Source organism: Eptesicus fuscus, chromosome 1, assembly GCF_027574615.1.
Source record: "Eptesicus fuscus isolate TK198812 chromosome 1, DD_ASM_mEF_20220401, whole genome shotgun sequence".
Classification (NCBI taxonomy): Eukaryota; Metazoa; Chordata; class Mammalia; order Chiroptera; family Vespertilionidae; genus Eptesicus; species Eptesicus fuscus.
The window spans coordinates 68,844,930-68,850,910 of record NC_072473.1 but is presented as its reverse complement, the minus strand read 5'-3'; the positions used below and the strand labels follow the sequence as shown (position 1 = coordinate 68,850,910).

The window sequence follows — 5,981 nt, the reverse complement described above, 5'->3', positions numbered from 1 at the left end:
AATAATTGATTAAAGATAGGATAAAAAATAAAATAAAATAATTTAGAAGGATGGAAAAATAATGAAAAAAATTGAAGATAAAGAAACAAACGAACAAAAAGAAAATAAAGAAAAAATGTTAAAAAAAAGAGATAAAATAAAATAAAATAAAATAATAAAATAAAAATGGAAAAGTGAAGTGTCATTCCTTTGACTGGTTTAAGATCACACTCCTATGTACTGTCTGTGGTTTCTCAGCTTCCTATTGCTGGGACTGAAGGCCTCTCTTTAGGCCAGTCCCTACGCACTCTCAGGGACTATTCAATTTGTTTGTTTTTTTTTCCTTTGTATCACTCAGGGTGTAGTCTGGGTGTGGCTTTATTGGTTGTCTGGAGACTGCAGGGTAGAGCTATCTCTTTAGGAGAAAATGGCTACCTAGGTTCCATGCATCAGGTATGACTCAGCACAAGACTCATGGCCACCTCTCTTGGTCCCTCGTCACCCCAGCCACTCCCCAGACTCCACAAGTCTGCACCTTCTCCTGCACCCCAGTCATGTGAGTGTCTGTATCTGAAAGGTCCTATGAACTATGTTCAGTGAAGAAAAGCAAAGACCAAAATTAGGGGAAAGAGCTGTGCCTCTGTGAGCCCCTCTTCTGGGCTCTGAGCGAGCTGAGCAGCCATCCTGAATGCCCTGTCTGGACTCAGTCTGTCAAGACTGTGGACCCAGATCTAGAATCCCCTGCCACCAGCTGTCCCGTGGACCTCCTTTCCACAGTCAGATGCTGTGCCCGACCCAAGGGACGTGCCTCAGTGCTGTGTGGTTTCCCCACTCCCACCCTCTGGACTCGGAGGTCTCGTAGTTCTCCCCAGCCCAGATCCTTGAATTTTACCGTTCTCCAGGTGTCCTCTGCCCTCCCCATCTGTGAATTGTCTCACCAGCTGAGTCTACTTCGCCAATTTGGGGTGGATGTTATTCAATTTAATTGCTCTTTCTATCTGCTCTGGGACAAGGCTCGGGACACGTCCATCTATTCTGCCACCATTTTGTCTCCCCTCGCAAAGTAGGCTTTTATGTGAGGATTATTTTTCGTATTATTTGCCTTTGCTATGTTGACATATAGGCTGTCTTCTCTTTCTAAAGCCAGAAAATTGAGCAGTCAAAACCCTGTGACCAAAATTCTGAAAAAAAAATTAAGGGCAGATTCCTGACCATTTTGAAATTATGTCATTTGATAAACAATAAAATGCCCCTGATGACTCTACTGATGATTATTCTCAAGGGTTTCCTGAAATGGAGGCTCTTGAGCCTTTTCAAGTCATGGTTCTAAATTTGTAGGTTGAATGTATATGCAGTCACCCTCTAATGGCTCTTTGAATTTACATGAAGTCAGCGTAATCTCAATTCAGACCTAAGTACACACTTGCCACTATTACAAATTGATTTCACAACTGGTTACAATTGGTCTCTTTGCTATTCATAGAGATTTTGGTTTGATTAGATGAAGATATACAGCTACATGTTTTCTGTTAATGCAATACCTTCCAGGTAAGAATGGATGACAATCTATTAGATATATGTAAACTGCAAATTTAAGGACTATTTTATAGACCTGAAACTGATATAAAATAATATTGAATGTAAACTATAATTGAAAAAAAAAGAATTGCATTATTTTGGCTTCCTATCATACTTAAAACAAGACCACTAGTACTTAAAATGACCTATAGAGCCTTAGATGATCCGGCCTCTGTATAGCTCTCCAATCTCATGTCCTATCATTTTCCCCCTTCCCTGCTAAAACACTGCCAATTTGACATTTCTGCCGTACAGACCCACCAAACCCCTCTCCTAGGGGTCCTTTCATTTTTCATTCTTGCTGCTTAGAATAGTATGTCCTATGATCTTGGATAATGTGTTTCTTTTCATCCAGGCTACAACCCAAATATCGTTATCATAGAGTAGCTACCCAATCTATTGGCATGTTTATTCAAGCTTACCCATTACTGACAGTCATTCTTTATCATATTAGGTATGTTTTCATCGCATTTATCTCTATTGGAATTATTATTTTTTTTCCTTTCCTTCCCCTTTTATTGTTTGCAGTTAGGTTTTATAAAATTTTGTTTTTACATTTTATATAGTGACATATTTTAGATTTTAACTTAAAGATAATGTTTTCACATTATCATGTAATTGTATAATTAATGAGCATTAAGTACATTCATAATACCCTGCAACCATTGCCACTATGGAAGTGTGAAATATTTCATCTCCCCAAAAGGAAATTCTGTACCAAAAGAATTCGCTCCCCATTCCTCCCTCCCCCACTCTCCCCAGCCCCTGGCAACCCCTAACTTGCTTTCGGTCTCTGTTCCTTTGCCTATTCTACATGTCTCCTGCAAATGGAATCATGCAATAGGACCCCTTTTGTGTCTGTCCACATAGTTTTTTTAAATTTCTTTATTGATTAAGGTGTCACATATTTGTCCTCATCCCCCCGTTCCCATCCCACCCCTCTCCCCCCGCATGCCCCAACCCCCTGTTGAACTTAACCCTTGGATAGGCTTATATGCATGCATACAGGTCCTTTTGTTGAACTCTCCCCCTCCCCCCACCCTCCTCCCACCCTCCCCTATCCTCCCTCTGAGGCCCGATAGTCCGATCGATGCCTCCTTGCTTATGGTTCTGTTCTTGTTCCTCAGTCTATGTTGTTCATCATTTCCCCTAGATGAGCGAGATCATATGTCACTAGATATATACTTATAAGAACTGAATGTGAGATGAGCAATAATAGTTATGTTGACAGGCAATTATTTTGTTTTTATTGACTTTCTCCCTTCACTAGAATATAAGCCCAGTGAAAGTGGGACCTTGCTGTCTTATTCACAGCTGTACCTTTAATACCTAGAAGAGTGACTGTGTTGGAGCAGACACTCTAATTTATTGATGAATCAATAAATTTTGATAATAAAATGCATCCCCCTTCAATTTCTAAGTTTAGAATAAGGTTAATGCATGTTGGAATCAAGGATTGGAACCCAGGAACAAGGACCCTGAAGTTTAATATAGCAGAGGGAGTTCCGAATATAATCCAATCACATTCTCCAAGAATCATAGCAAGGAAAAGAAAGGGTATCTAAAGCAAACCTTGAGGTTACTCTCATAATTCTGAACCTCATTTAAACCCCTCTTCTCACCTTAATTCCTCCAGCACTTTGATCTTCTTACTATTCCTAAAATGGGCCCTTTCTCTTAGTTTAGGTCTTCACATATGCTATTCCACCCACTTGAAACAGTCTTGTTCAGCCTCCTCCCTCTTTCTAACACATCCTTCAAATCTTAGGTAAAATTTTACTTTATCAGAGGCTTTTTTAAAAGACTACTTGAAATCTCTAATATGTACTTTTATAGCCCCCTGTATTTTCCATCATTATGCTCATCACACTTCATTCTGATTCCAGAATGGAGACAGGGAATTAGTATGTTGTATTTTCCATTGATACATAACATAATACCTGGTATAGAACATGTGATCAATAATTAATATAAATAAAATTGCTCAATTATGTGTTTGTAGTTAATCAGTCAGTTATGTATATGGTTAGTTTTAATTCTATTACAAGAATTAGCTTTAGGAAAGTGATACATGTTTTTCTTATTACTTGTACTGCATTCCAACTTATTTCATTTTTCTCCTATGATGAAACAAACCTTATTTACAACTAGAGGCCCATTGCACGAAGATTCGTGCAATAGGCCTTCCTTCCCCTGGTTGCAGGCACTGGTTTTCCTCCGGCACCTGGGACCCAGGCCTTTACTCTGGCTGTCACCTTCTGTCTTCACTCCAGACTGAGCACCGCTCCTGAGCTCCCTCCACCCCCAACTCTCCCCCTCATAGCAGACATCCTGCCTCGCCTGGCCCTGGACCCAGGCCTTCACTCTGGCCACAGTGAAGAAGCCAAGCCTCTTCAGTCTTTAGTCGTCTTCAGTCTTCACTTCGTGCCTGTGTATGCAAATTAACCTACCATCTTTGTTGGGTTAATTTGCATACTCACTTCTGATTGGCTGGTGGGTGTCATGGAGGTATGGTCAATTTGCATCTTTCTCTTTTATTAGTGTAGATTGCTCCCGTTACTTACTTTTCCAAAAATATGTCTTTGTTCAAATTGTCTCAGATCTTTGAATCTGCCTCTTAAAAAAATTGTGCTGTTCATATTATCTTACTCTTCATCCTTAAACTGGTGTTCTAGAAAAACCATCTACCAACAAAAAAAATAAATAAATAATCAAACATTAATATTTTCTGAGTTTTTTCCTATTCTTTTTTAAATTTAGAGCATCACTGCAGAATCATAATATAAGTTTCAGAAGAGTCATATCTTGTCTGTTTTCTCTCTCTCTCCTATTACAATGCTAGAATAATGTCTGGAACATCATAGGTGCTCAGCAAAGACTTGCCTAATGGATTTGCTTCTATCTGCCAACCTTGGCCATAGATTCTTGTAAATATTGGCCTTCTAGATGTAGTTGGATTTTACATTCCTTAGAGATGGGTTATAACACATTGGAATCAGTGTAAATACACACTAGATTTGTATAACTCAGATGATCTTCAAAGTTGCTATAGCCTCATGGTCACTATACTCCATAAAAATAGAACATATTTCCTTTGGATTGTGGGATAAATAGTGAAACTAAAACACTGGTGATTATTTAGATCTTTACAATAACTGAACATATCAGTTCTGTTGCATGTTGTATTGTGTTAATCTCATTTTCATCAAAGACAAGCTCCACTGCGAATTCATCTGATGCACCTATTAGAGCTTCCTTTATGTGGTGTGCCAGAACTTTTATGTACTCAGGAAGTGCTTTTTGACTAAGATTAACTCTTATTTTACACTGTGAGAACACACTGTTTAAAAAGGAAGCATCGGTGGTCAACGTTCACAGGAGATTTGGTGATTTAAAATGTAGTGCATGCACTTACTTGTGTGACTTTCAGCAATCTTATATAATCTAGTGAAATAATATTTGCTTTCACAGTCAATTCTCTCTCATCTGCTATCCCTAAATGAAAAGATAGACACAGCTAAATACTGGAAATATTGCTTATCTCTACTTTGAATGTACCTCCCAACATATTGAGGAACAGTAAGCAGATAAATATAGGGACTTATTAGATTTAATAAAATAGGCGGGTGTATCTTAAAATGTACCTACACTCTATTGGGGCCCTGAAGTTCCTTGTACATGTTGCTGTCTAGAAGCTGCATTGAAACTATTCTAGATCAAATAAGGTTTCAAACTTTTCAGTTGTGTCGAAATGTGCTTTTTAAACTGAACTAGGATATATTTGTTTTTTTAATATTGAGCTTTTTCAAAACATAGTCTAAAATTTTGTGCATTCATATATTGTATGTTATGTTTTTAAGGCAGTTTGATTCAAATTATATAAATATATATGAAATATTGTTTTGAAAGTTAAATAATTAGTACTGAGAAAGAAAATTATTCTATTTTAAATGGTATAATGTCACATAAGAATACATTTTTTTTTCAGGGGAGCACACGAATGCAGTCCCCCACTACCACAAATTATGCAGTCAAGTTTTCCACATTTGGGGAAATCGAAGGGGTCAGCACATCTGGAGTACAATGGATAAGCTTCACCGTGGGAAAACCACCTTCATGATCATGGTGTCTCCACTGCCAGGTAAGTATAGGAATACATTTATTTATAGATTTTTTTCTCTCTTCATTTTATATTTACAATGATAGAGAAAAATTGTGTGAATTTATAATAATTATTGGGGAGGCTAAAAACAACTTTATATTTTCTCTTGATATAATTTCGAAGTAGTTTGGTCTCTTGTTAGAGACAGTTTGGGTTTTTTAGAAATTTTAAATTAAAAAAAGACTTTAAAAGGGTTGTAATGATGCATTAGAAACTTTTGTACTCTAAATTAACAAGCATTTGCATTAATCTTGAAAGTAGG

The 5,981-nt window shown here is 37.5% G+C and overlaps 1 non-coding gene across 1 annotated transcript; it reads right to left on the bottom strand.

Moving 5' to 3' along the window:
• Window positions 1-5,542: 5,542 nt before the first annotated feature.
• LOC114228074 (U1 spliceosomal RNA) lies at window positions 5,543-5,706 on the bottom strand. The gene has a single exon (XR_003614159.2). It is a non-coding gene; the product is annotated as a U1 spliceosomal RNA (small nuclear RNA).
• Window positions 5,707-5,981: the final 275 nt, after the last annotated feature.